We start from the raw sequence: 12,908 nt of genomic DNA on the forward strand, positions 1-12,908 counted from the left end.
GAGCTTCCTTGCCTACTATGACCTTCTGAAGACAAAAAGAATGTGGCGGATACTTCATGCTAACCAGGAACTATGCAGAGAAGGCGATTATGAGCAACTTCATTCCACTTAAGCTAAATTGACATAATATAAATCCACCACATTCTGAATGATTGTGTAAAATTCCATCTCTATACCTTTTCTTTTTCGTAACCTAAATTGTTCTTGCCCACATCCTCGGGATAAAATCCTCTCCCCAGATATCCTGACTCTCCTTGCCAAAACTGAGCTTTATTTGCTGTTCAATAGATAAATGAATTCAACTCACTGTATCAACTTTCCAATGCAATGTTTAACTTTTATTTGTTTCATAATGGGTTCCCAGAACTAGTAATCACACTCAACCCACACTGTCTAGCAGAAACTTGTTTAAAATGAATTCTGGTTTAATGTTTTTTTCCATGTTATTCTGAAATGCGATCTTTGCTTTTTTCCTCATTTTCTTGCAGCTAAGTCCTTTGTTTTACAGATGTGGACGGATCTGCACTATAGCGAAAACCTGAAATGGATTAGTGAGGTGTCTCAGATATTGGAAAAATGAATCTTTGTTTAAGATGAAAATAATTTTTCCTGGTTCAGCTTTGGAAAGGAATATGGAAAGTCATGCCATTAGCAATCGTTTACTCATTTGTATATTTTGTACAGATTTAATAAGTCTTTGCTTTAAACTTGGGTTTTATATGGAGGTTATAAAGCACTTTGTCAGGTTTGCAAGTATAGTTTAAAAGCTTAAACTTGACTAATACACCAGCCTGCTGTTCCCCGCTTCTTTCTGTTTCCACATGACAGAAGCAAGAGCTGACGCACTAAGGGAGCAGAGGCCATGGGGGACCAAGGAGGATGTAGATCTCAAGCCCTGAAATCATCACAATGCAACGTTTCTACACCAAGTGAGTACTGTAGCTTCCTCCAGAGTTAAGAACCTCCTACAAAATAGAGCACCAAAATTGATGGCTAGCTGATGGTGGGAGGATGGGCCAGTCCTCTATAGTCTTGGCAGAAGCTCCTCTTGGAGGAGGAGAAAAGATGGAGCACCAGGAAGCTCTGGAACAAGGGGACATGCAGTTCCGAGGCAGCTTCTGGGAAACTCTGGTGCTCAGAGATGGAAAGTAAGGGGCAGGCCAGCACCTGTAGAGGGGAGACGTAAGGAAGCAGCCATGGTCAGAAGTGTTCCCAAAGGACCTTCGACTCACCTGCCTTCAGTCGTCTTACAACACTCACAAATCACTTCACCATCACCAAGGCACAACCTGGACCCATCATATATACGTAATCTTCAGGTTTATCTTTATACTTCTAATTCGCCCTTGACAGGCGTTTTGTCCAGATCTCGACTACACAAAGACCCTTTGGTTGGCCTCATGAGGAATGCAGAAGGTAGATGATATGGTGTGAGATGCTACCAATTTCACTGAAATACTGTTAATAGAGTTTATTTCCAAAATTGTATTGTGGATATTGCCATTTATGAAATGAATACAAGAATTTCTTCTGAGGTTGCTCCTTCCACAGATATTTACTTGAGCATCTATTGTGTGTAAACGCTCAGGAGACACAAGGGAGAAAAAATTCCTTGACCTCATGGATCTGGCATTATAGTAACGTTGTCACCTGTCAGTCTTCTCTCTTTTTCCCCAAGATAGTAAATCCAAACCCATTTAGGCTTTACAGCTCTAAGTCTCCCCATCGTTGTATCACATCCTTCTCTCTTAGTGGATGACTCGGTGTACCACTTCACGAAGAAAACAGAAGACAGCAGTGCATTTTCCCCCCACCTCCCTATAGGGTAGAACCAACCTCCTTCCCTTTCTTCCTGACTCAGAAGACTAGGCAGTGACCTGTGAGCTTCCTCCAGGGACTTGGAGGCCATGGACCCAAAAACAGGTCTAAGTCTGCCGTGGACATCTGCTCACAACATTGAGGGTATCCAGTATTTTGCTTAATCCAAGACTGTCTTCATTTGCTGCCATACTCCAAAGCTTTAGCATGCCCTCAGTGCATCCACTGCCTTGGACTAACTCATTTTGATAAAGAGTCATTTCTTAAAGAAGACTGTACCCACTCTTGTTCAGCATGCACAATGGCTTCTTACAACAGATCTTTTATTAGTTGTCAGTTAGCAAGTATGTAGCAGAAGAGTGAAGGGATTATAAATACTAGTGTCTTTAAGAAAAGGAGTGTCCACAAAAACTTCCCCTTTAGGTCCTGTGTCAGAGATGCCAAGATTTAAGAGCTTAGCGTAACAAAAAATAGACCCTTAGTGGAGACTAGCTCACCTGACGTAGAGCGATGAAGTCAAAAGATGACGGGCTTTGGAGCAGAAAGTCCTTGATTTAAATTCCAGCTCTACTACTTAGTAGCTGCGTGACTTTTGTAAAAGCTGTTTAATATCTGTAAAACCAAGTTTTATCACCACTAAAATGAAGATAAAGATACAGTCCTCTCATGGTTATCATAAAGAGTGGATAAGATAGCATACCTAACATATCTAGCACCGTCCTTGGGTTTCATGGCAACTGATTCAATAGCAAAGGCCAGCTTTCTTTCGAATTCCCATCCGCCTCTCCCTGTGCCACCTTATCTCGTGTATTTGGGTCATAACTCTGTAACTGAGATGCAGCTGATGTCTGGTGGTTCCCAGAGGAGCTGACCGAATACAGATGTTCCCAAACATTTAATCCATTTAGAGACAGTATTTGAGTAATTTTGGGTTGTGTTGAGAGGTGAATCTTGCCTATTGGACACAAATTTAAGTAATAGAAACCTAATGAGCCTTTTCTCAGCAGGAGGCTCTTGCTACCTCCAAATGAGATGTATTTGTGAAGAGTCGATTATTTTTATGCTTTCTTGACCACACTTTGAGATGATCAGTTAGTAACAGGAATTCAGAGTCAGATATTGAGAGTGTCATTCCATTTTCTCTCCGTGGAAATCCTGCTGCTTTGTTAGTAAGACATAGGATGGAGCAGAAACACTGATCAAGAAACACGTGCCTTCACATTCATTTAGATATATTCACATGCTTTTGATTAAGGTAGAAGTTCTTGTCCTTCTCAAAATGCTTGTTAATTCATTCAGTGGAATCCTGTCTGTCTTAGTGAAGAGAAATAGGATCATTTGCAAGGGATACAATAGCAACCAGAGACCCACATGTGTTTTCATCTCTGATGATAACACTGTGCTACAGTGGGAAAATGCCCCATCTTTAGTTACTAGAATTGGCTTGATATTGACCAGTCTAATGCTGATTTAATATGGGAGCAGGATGCAAGTGAGGAATGGAAGGTGGTCTCAGACAAAGCTGAAAAAGAAAACAAGAAAATTTTGTTTTGATATGTGGCTATTAGCTACCATCAGGGAATCTATTCAGTTGGTGAGGTACCACTCTGTCTGCATTACTGTAGGGGTAGAACTTGGGGGAGGGGCTTCTTCATCCACCCGCCCCGACCCTTACTTCAGAGTTTACTGTTTATACCAACAACTCATATTCATCTGGTCTTAGAGAAACATTGGTGTTAAATGATAATGGCAACCATAATCCTTAGGCCCACCGCTGTCTTTTCCTAGGATATATCTTTTTGGTACAAGATGAGAATAAGCAATGAGCTAAATGTACTTGCATGTTCATTCATTTTACAAACTTTTCTTTTTGAGTGTTTATTATTCATCAGGCACTGAATTAAGTACTGGATATGAATGTTATTATTTCTGGTCTAATGTGATCAGAGTTTAACAGGAGAAAACATTTAATTTGTCACAGAAATCAGTGCACTTAGAGCTATGTCTTAGGTCACATTTCCTAAAGGCACAGCCTGAGATGGGGTTCTTGTGCAAGTGATTTACCAGGGCTGAAGAAAGTAAGCAGAGATGTGGGCTCAGCTAAGTATAGCCAAAGCCTGATCTCCAGGGGAGCTCTGGGGTGTGAAGAACACCAAGACTTGTCCCACCTTCTTGTCCCATCTTGTCCCATTGAAGAGACTGGGCCTATGTACCTTTGAATCATCCAGTCATTTGATGAGATGCTCTTGTAGGTATTTCTGGGTTCCTATTGGCCAAAGACAATTCTCTGGAGAAAGGTAACAGTGGACCATTAGCAGCCAAGACTCACAGCTGGAAGACAAGTGCACTGGCTCAGTAAAGGCAGCCAGCGTAAGGCAGCATCTGCTACTGGGTACAAAAACGAATACAAGACTTTAGACCCAGGTAAGTCGGTCTCACTGTGTAGACTGACATTAAACAAACAATTATAGTATAGTGTGACAAGTATAATCATAAGGGTTTGTACAGCATGACATGCATGAGAGTGATTACCTGATTATGTGTTCATTGGCACTTTATCTCATTGCACAAATTATTGGAGGGTTTTTTAAGAAAAACTTCATCTTTCTGGTGGTAAAGAGTATGGTCATGGAAGTCTCTTTGGAGAAGGTGATTATCAAGGTAGATTTACAAGGAATAGGCTTTGTGAATGTGATAGCAGTGAATGGAGGATTCTTAAGAGTGCAATATCTAATCCATGACCCTGAATTCAATCTCAGTGGGAACTCTTTTTCAACTTTATTGTCATTCTATTCCATAATGGTATAGTTAAGCATTTATATATAGATAATAATACAATATTATATATATTATATTAAATGAGAGCTTAAGAAAGGATAAAATGGGGTTTTCAGAAAGCTGGCCACTTGCAATACAACGAGAAAAGCTTTTCCAAGAGAGAAAGCTCGTGGTGATAGAATCCTCTTTTAGAACTAGGAAGAAAGCTGTCCTCCAGAGTCTAACACTACCAATATTTGTCAAGATTTGTTGAAAGATATTGATACATTTTTGTTTAATAATGGGCTTGGCCAAGTTAAATAGTTAAGGTGTGTTTTCATAAAACATTTTTCCAGAGATAGTCTACAATATCCAGTGATGTTTTCATTTAATGATACATTGTTTAATTTGATACATTTTGGAATTCATGTTGACTGTAGGCTTGTAGACCCTCCAGGGAAAACAGGCCTGACCCAGGACTGGGAACATCTCTAATTGGATCCAGGTTTTTGCTTCTTGTCTTGTACTCCTCCAGAGTTTATTTAGTTCTAGTGGTCATAAATAAAAGCTATGTTTCAGTGTATGTATCTGATGTACTGCCCACTTAAAAATTAAGTGAGATTTCTTTGCCTGTGTGGCTAAGTGTCAGTTTCTGTGATTTTTTTTCATATTCATTTTAAATCCTGGAATACAGTGCTTGGCTTAGAGATTGAGAAACTGGCAGACCATTTATTTAATTGTGTTCACTATTTATTACTGGAGATGTTCATGTTTCATATCCTTTTTAATGGTCTTCCCAAGATTTGCGCAGAATGTTCTTTTAATCCCTAACCTAAAAATATATGTTTCATTTAAAAACAAAAGGAGAAAAGAAAAAAGTATTTTCTGTGACCTCCATAGTTACCTTCTGCTTGCTTGTTTTTCTTTTGTGTGAATATTTTGAGAAATTGCTGGTATAGCTGACATTCTATTTAAGAAACAAAGTTCCATCGTCAAGTGTTGTGTTCATTCTGCCACATTCAATAGCTTGTGTGGTAGATGACCTTAGAGAGAGGAAATTTCTTATGAAGAAAAGTGTGAGGGGAGAGAAAAAGGGAAACACAAATACGTACACACCCAAACACACACACACACACACACACACACACACATACACTCAATGGGTAAATGACTTCAGGATAGCATGGCCTGATTTAAGTAATATTTAAAGCTTGCCATGGATAGGAATTTTACTTTTACAAAGATTTCTGGAACAGAACTACGTTAGGAATTATTGGCAATTTATGTCTTTCTGAATTTTGTTATTCTTGCTTATTCTTTCCTGAGACAAGAGAATACATGAGGTCTTTTTCAAACGTAACAAGGACAGACAGACATAAGAAAATTTATCTTTTTATTTGCATAACTTTTGTCTTTTATTTCATTCTTCCCCTAGGGGTAAGTGAACAGTTTAAATCGGGGAGCTATGCCTTTCCAGGCTGTGCCTCTGTAGGCGAAATGGAACGTTTCAAGTAAGCATCCAAATAATTTATGAGAGAGAGTAGGAAGAATCTTTACCGAGAAATCCTCTTAGCCAGACTGGCTGTTGACGAAAACCTATTAGTATCTACTGATATCCATTCCACTGAACAATGCTTAGACCCAACTTTGTGGCCTCTTGAGCAAGAAATTCCTTTGTGGTTCCAATTAAATTAAATCAGAGTCGGCCTTGAATTCACCCGTTTCTCTTTTGTATCTCCGTATTTTAATTTAGGAGAAAGCAGGCATTTGGAAGTACTTTCATTTCTCTTGGTTAGTAATGTCATTCTACGTTGGTCATCCATGGTTGGTTTAGTTCTTCAGGGATGCACAGTGTAGCTTTTAAAGTTCTTCCTGGCAGCGGCACCCTGATTTTCCTTTCGTGAATATCTCCTCTTTCACTCTCAGCCCGTGTGGTTTGGGTAAAGCAGTACTCCCTTTTTAACCCCCTCACCCATCCCAGTCCCTTGAGGAGGTCATGTGATCCAGGTCAATGACCAAAACACCTCATCCTCATTGCCAGGATGGGCACAATATCTCAGCTGGGCCGAACCACAGGTATGCTTGTCCCTGCAGCCAGACTATTCAGTTAATACAGTTGACCCTTGAACAATGCAGGTTTGAACTGCATGGGTCCACTGATATATAGATTTTTTTCAATAGCAAATACTATAGTATTTCATGATCTGCAGTTGGTTGAATTTGTGGGTGCAGAACTGTGGGTATGGAGGAAACATGGATATGAAGGACAGACTGTAAGTTGTATGTCTATTTGCGACTATGTGGAGGGTCAGCGCCCCAACTCCCTTGCTGTTCAAGGGGAATAAAGAGGATTTCTCTTTTCTCTTGGTTTTAATCCCCAAGTCATTCTAAACCAAATAGCCAAGCGAAAAGACATTTTCTCACTCTCATTTTATTATTTAAAAGAAAAAGTCAGGAACTGTGATCACTACAGTTGGTTCTTCGTCTAATATAATTTCCATAATAACTGTCTGAGGTAAGTAGTTCTGTTATCCTCATTTACCCATGAGAAGCTGACACTTAGACACATTAAGCAGGTTTTTGGAGACCGCATGCCAGTAAATAAATGATAGTCTGGCTTGAACCTACTTAGTCTGACCTGAAACTCATATTCTTAGCCACTACACATTATCCCTGTGTATTCTAGGGAGCGGAAGGAAAGCTTACATTTAATATCTTTGCAACATCAAACTAAAACTTATGTTTGGAACAGGGGGATGAAGGAAAAGTCCGGGAAATACATGATAGTGAATCAGTGGGATCTTTGTCAGCTACTGAAGGTCAAGATCTGAGCATCTTGAATGGTGGTGGGACAGAGGTGGTAAGACTCTGTTAACCCAAATCCTGGCTGAGTACCTGCCAGGCTGAATCTACGACTGGAGGCAACCTGAGAGCATCACATCACCTTCAGTGTGAGGGCCATCGCCTAGAGTATTCTGAAGTTTGCTGGAGCAGAGTTTGAGTCTGGCTTGGTACCCTGCTGTTTTGTGTTTGTTGATTAATTTCTTTTTATTTAGTCAATCATGCTTTCAGTTTTTATGGAGCACCTGCTAAGTGCCACATATTAGACGCCTAGAATATATCAAGGTCTCTGCTTTTAAGGAACTTCTAGTCTAGAGCAGGAAATAGATGAGCTGAAAAGAAATGATAATAAAGCAATAGGTGTTCAACAATTTTAGGAAAGAAAAGAAAGAAAAGGAGGAAGGAAGGAAAGGAAGACAAAGTATAACAGAGTAGATTTTGTGACTGGTTCTATACTGGAAATATAGTTAAGCCAAGGAAGATACCTCTAGTGTTTACTCTTAATAATTAATGTATTTAATTATGGATAAATTTAATTCTGGACATGTTCCCAGATGCCTTTCTCTGCTGGGGAACACAGCAGTTTTATAAATAGCAACCTCCCCTTCCTAAGGTGGCAGAGAACCATCTAAATCCTTCAGTACCTCTGCTGGAAGCTACATTTAAAGGATTTTATGCTAAAGTACTGTGATATTCTTGGGTATGACAAATCAGATGTACATGGGTTCCATTTCAGCTCAGTCGCTTACCAAGTGTATGATATCGTGCAGATTTTTAAACATTGCTCAGTCTTCGTTTCTTTAACTGTAGCGTGGTGATGAATATGCAAAGTTTAAATGAACTGATAAATATGAAGTGCGCCTCATTAGTAGTCATTGCTCAACAAATGTTAGTTTTCTTCCCACGGTTCCACAGTTGCCCTTTTCTTATTTATCAAATTGGAATAATAATGAAAGAATATATGTCAAAAAATGATTGGCACATAGTAGATTCTAAGTGTCAGGTTCTCCTGTTTTTTTCCCCTCTTACATCCTTAAAAATATAAATGGCTTCCTGCTTTCATTAGCAAAAGTATTTCTCTGATACATTCGAAGAAGAAAATATCTGAATAATTATATTCTTGACTCAGAGTCAATTATAGCTTTTCATTTTGCCTGGAAAGACACAAGAGAAACTTGCAGACAAAGCAGGAGGCAGGCTATAAAGACATATAATGTATAATGAAACTAGTCAAGACTTCAAGTAAGATGATCTCTATGTATACCCTCAATGGCTTGATTAATACTAACCTAATCTTACCAAAAATAAAGCAATTCTTTGGAACCATAGACATTTCAAGGAAAACCACTGCCTTGTTTGTACTATAGAAGTAGTAATTTAATTAAATTTTTGATTCATTTGTCATCTGTATTTTTGTAATACTGGATCCAACCTTGTGGCTAATAGTCTGGTTATGTAGAAGCCCTCTCCCTGCTGAAAGCAGTTTCTCCGAATCCATTCTGTTTTCATTTATGGTGGAATGGTGAGTAATGCAGTGTGGAATTACAATTTTTTTTAACTTCATACCAGCATAGGAACTCCTCTCTGGAGTGATACCTAATTAAAATTCACCATGGCAGATGTGGGTTGTGGGCCTGGTCAAAAGGCAGAAATTCGCAGCCCCCCTTGTGATTGTTTTAGTGGAGGATTTCCAGGCATTACTTCGAATGATCTCAGCCATGCATTGCATATAATGAGGAAGGCATAATTTCATACCCAGCTTCTTAACTCCTTGGCTGCTGTTGAATTTAGCTTTATTTTCCATTTGATGGGCTGGAACATCCCCTCAGATTAGAGAGAAGGCAGCCCTCTGCAGTTTGTAAGCACAGCTCTGTTAGGAGTGAGTAATAATAGCATGGAGTCTGATTTTTTATAGTCAATTTTATTTCTACTTTAAGGAACAAATTCCTTTTTTATTACATTTGTAAGCAGAGGCAGAATGGCTCTTGGTAAAAGTTAAACTATGAACAGTACCAGCAAGGATAATTGAAATCTACCCATTTAAATCTATTCTATTTGATTTTTTTCCCCCCAAATAGGTATTAGTCCCTCCTATATGCAGAAGAGTATGCTCAATGCATATATGTTGAATTAATTTTGTCGATATCTATTATTCAGATTGACCACCAACATTAAATAGAATCTCCCAGTTTTATGCAGTTACACCATTCAACTTGTCATAGATAACTTTGATTTCCTTCTTGGCTTCTTATTGTTACCCATAAAGTTTTAGAGCCCTGTTACGTTCTCAGAATATATTTGCCTAAGTAAAAGCTAATTTTATGAGGAAAATCTCCTGTTAAAATTCTAAGAGTAGATCAAAGAACCAAACAGGAATGTTTTCTGTTTATCTAGGCTCTTCCTTTCCTATCAGGAGGATTTAAAATTGACTAGTGTGGCAGGTAGATTCTAAGCTGTCTCCCGGTCGTCCCTGCCTCCTGCTCTTCCCAGCCCCTTGCAGTCCCTACCTATTGAATGCGAGCTTGCCCAGCAACTTGCTTCTGACCCTTAGAATGGGGAAGACATGATGGGATGTCACTTCTATAATTGGGTTACATAAAATCATAACTTCCATCTTCCTAGCAGAATCTCTCTATTGCCTTCTCAGTTTGTATCCCGCCTTGTTAGGAAAGGCACATGGCAAAGAACTGAGGTACACGTCAAGCCAACAGCCAGCTGGGAACAGAGGCCTTCTGTCTAGCTCCCCTTGACAAACTAGATTTTGCCAACGAGCCTGTGACTTGGAAGTGAATCTTTTTTCATTCAAGCCTTCAGATGAGACCACAGCCCTATACAATGCCTTGATTGAAGCCTCTGAAATACTCTGAAACAGGCAGCCCAGCCAAGCTGTGCCTGAATTCCTGACCTGAGAAACTATGAGAGACGTGTGTGTTATTTTAAGCTGCTGAATTTCTGATACTTTGCGATGCAGTAATAGATAACTAATGCCATGAGATAATCCTCAAACCTTTGTTTGAATTCTCATCAGCACCACCAATAATTTAAATGATAAACTACTTAATTTGTACTCTACCTTATCTTTATTTTGCCCTTATGTGAACACTAATAAATAGTAAAATGGTCACAAGACTGTAGGAATGTAAACATGACTCCTAGGGTCTCTGTTGTCTTTTGTCCCAGGTCAGCTATTGGAGAAGTTTGATTGTCCAATACTATCTGTGAGTGACACAGTAAGAGAAGACATTGTGGCTTAGTTAGCTCTTGACCCCTTTGCGCCTCAGTCCTTTTATTTACAAAATGAAAACAGTGAGAGTAAAAATGGTTAGCCTGTGTTGAAGTCTGTACTTCATTGAGTGCTTTATAATCCCAGAGCCAACTTTCATCATCAAATAAGTCTTTATTTTTTGTACTGAGAATCTCTGAAGACAAAGGAAAAAACAATAAAAAGTGTATTATTGAGGGATGTCAGTAACATGACAGGATAGAAAGCTCTGGACTCTACATTTACCTGCAAACATACTAATTCAACAATGAAATGTGGACAGATTCCCTTTGTGAGACATCCAGAAAGTAGTTCAAAGGCTCACGTAACCTTGGCAAACATGAAACTAGTGACACTGAAGTCAGCAGGGAAATCTGAGACACCGTCTCACTATAAGCCCTGCCCCCAGCACAGCTCTGTGTGATCAGGAGGAAATCCCCAGGGTCCCAGCCTCTCCCAGGGAAGGGAAAGAGCCGAACCAGACATCTAATCACCCAGCTTTTCTGGGGGCTTCCCAGAAGACTGGCTTCTGTCTTGCTTATCTCGGAATGCTGTTGGGACCTAGAATACTCCAGTCAACTCCAGACCATTGAGATCAGAGATGATGGTTTAAGCTGACAATTGTCATAGCCTTCCCCACAGATCAGCACAGAGTAATCAGAGGGAGAACACCAGCTTCCAGTTTCTCCTTGTAGAAAGGAAGAGTTGGATCACACATCCACTGCCCCAGCTTTTCTGGAGATAGCGCAAAGGACTGACTTCTCTCTTGCCTGTCTTAGAGCACTAAAAGAATCTGGCATACTCCTTCTGTCTGGGAGCAAGTGATAACAAAGATGGCAATTTGAACTAGCAGCTGCCATAGCCCTCCACCCAGCTCAGCACAGAGCAAATGGGCAAAGAACCCCAGATCCCTGCCTCTCCTTGGGGAGGGAAAGAATTGTACAAAGCATCCAATGATACAGCTGTTCCTGAGGCTGCTTGAAGGACTGGCTTCAGTCTTTCTTGCCTTGGAGCACGGGTGGGATTTGGCATATTCTTGGTTTTTGGGGACCACTAAGGACAAAGAAAGGACATTTGACTGATGTGAAGGTTAGAAAGGCCATCAAAATTTCTAGCCGGCCTGAGACTCAATAGATCCCAAATAAAATGAACCCAAAGAAATACACACTGAGACACATTATAATCAAAATATCAAACATCTAAGACAGAGAATTTTGAAAGCAGCAAGAGAAAAATAACTTACCACATAAAAAGGGACCCCCATAAGATCCTCAAGTGGCTCTCTCATCAGAAACCTTGTAGGCCAGAAGGGAGTGGGGCAATATAGTCAAAGTGCTAAAAGAAAAAAGAAAAAACAAAAACCCTGCCAACAAAGAATAATCTATCCCTGTAAAAATGAAAGATCAAGTCTTTCCCAGACAAACAAAGCTGAGAGAGTTCACTGCCACAGATGTGCCTTACAAGAACTGTTAAAGGAAATTCTTCAAGTGGAAAGAAAAGTTCACAAAGGAGTAATATAAGAGTGTTTGAAAGCATACTCACTGGTAATAGTAAATATATGGACAGATACAAAATAATGAAATACTATGAAGGTGATGAGTAAATAATTTTTAATTTCAGCATAAAAATTAAAAGGCAAAAATAATTTAAAATAAAAAATATAAAACTAAGTTAATGGATACATAATTAACACACAACATATGTTAATTGTGGCATCAGTGAAGAGGAGAGGTAAAAGTATAAATTTTTGTATGTGATTGAAGTTGAGTTGTTATCCACTAAAGACAGTATTATAAGATATTTTATATAAGCTCCAAGGTAACCACAGAGAAAATGCCTATGGAAGATGCACAAAAGAAAAAGAAAAAGGAATCAAAGTCTATGAATACAAAAATCAATGAAACACAAAGAAAGACAGCAAGAGAGGAAAACAGAGACAAAAGACTGTGAAACTATTTTAAAAATGACAGTAGTACGTCCTTCCCTATCAATAATTACTTTCATGTAAATGGGGGAAACTCCCCATCAAAAGATGCAGAGGGGGGGAATGGATAAAAACAAGGTGGGACTGGACACTTTTAGAGCATGACAAACCTAAAGACTTAATAAAAGTCTGTTAGAACTAATGAGCAAGTTCTGTTACGTTGCAGGATACAAAATCAACATGCAAACATCAGTTGCATTTCTAAACACTAACAACAAGCTATCTGAAAAAGCAGTTGAGAAAACA

General features: G+C 39.2%; 1 protein-coding gene across 3 annotated transcripts in view; it reads left to right on the forward strand.

The window, feature by feature from the left end:
• The window catches only part of COLEC10 (collectin subfamily member 10), a 407,385-nt gene that overhangs the window by 200,492 nt on the left and 193,985 nt on the right, over positions 1 to 12,908 (forward strand). For 2 of the 3 annotated variants that reach the window (XM_072949642.1, XM_072949643.1), the window contains exon 4: positions 829 to 929. The gene's annotated coding sequence lies outside the window, so the exon portion shown is untranslated. Of the gene's footprint in view, positions 1 to 828; positions 930 to 12,908 lie in introns of those variants that run through there. The other variant, XM_072949644.1, reaches the window with a different exon arrangement.

Source organism: Vicugna pacos, chromosome 25 (assembly GCF_048564905.1).
Source record: "Vicugna pacos chromosome 25, VicPac4, whole genome shotgun sequence".
In the NCBI taxonomy this organism is placed as follows: domain Eukaryota; kingdom Metazoa; phylum Chordata; class Mammalia; order Artiodactyla; family Camelidae; genus Vicugna; species Vicugna pacos.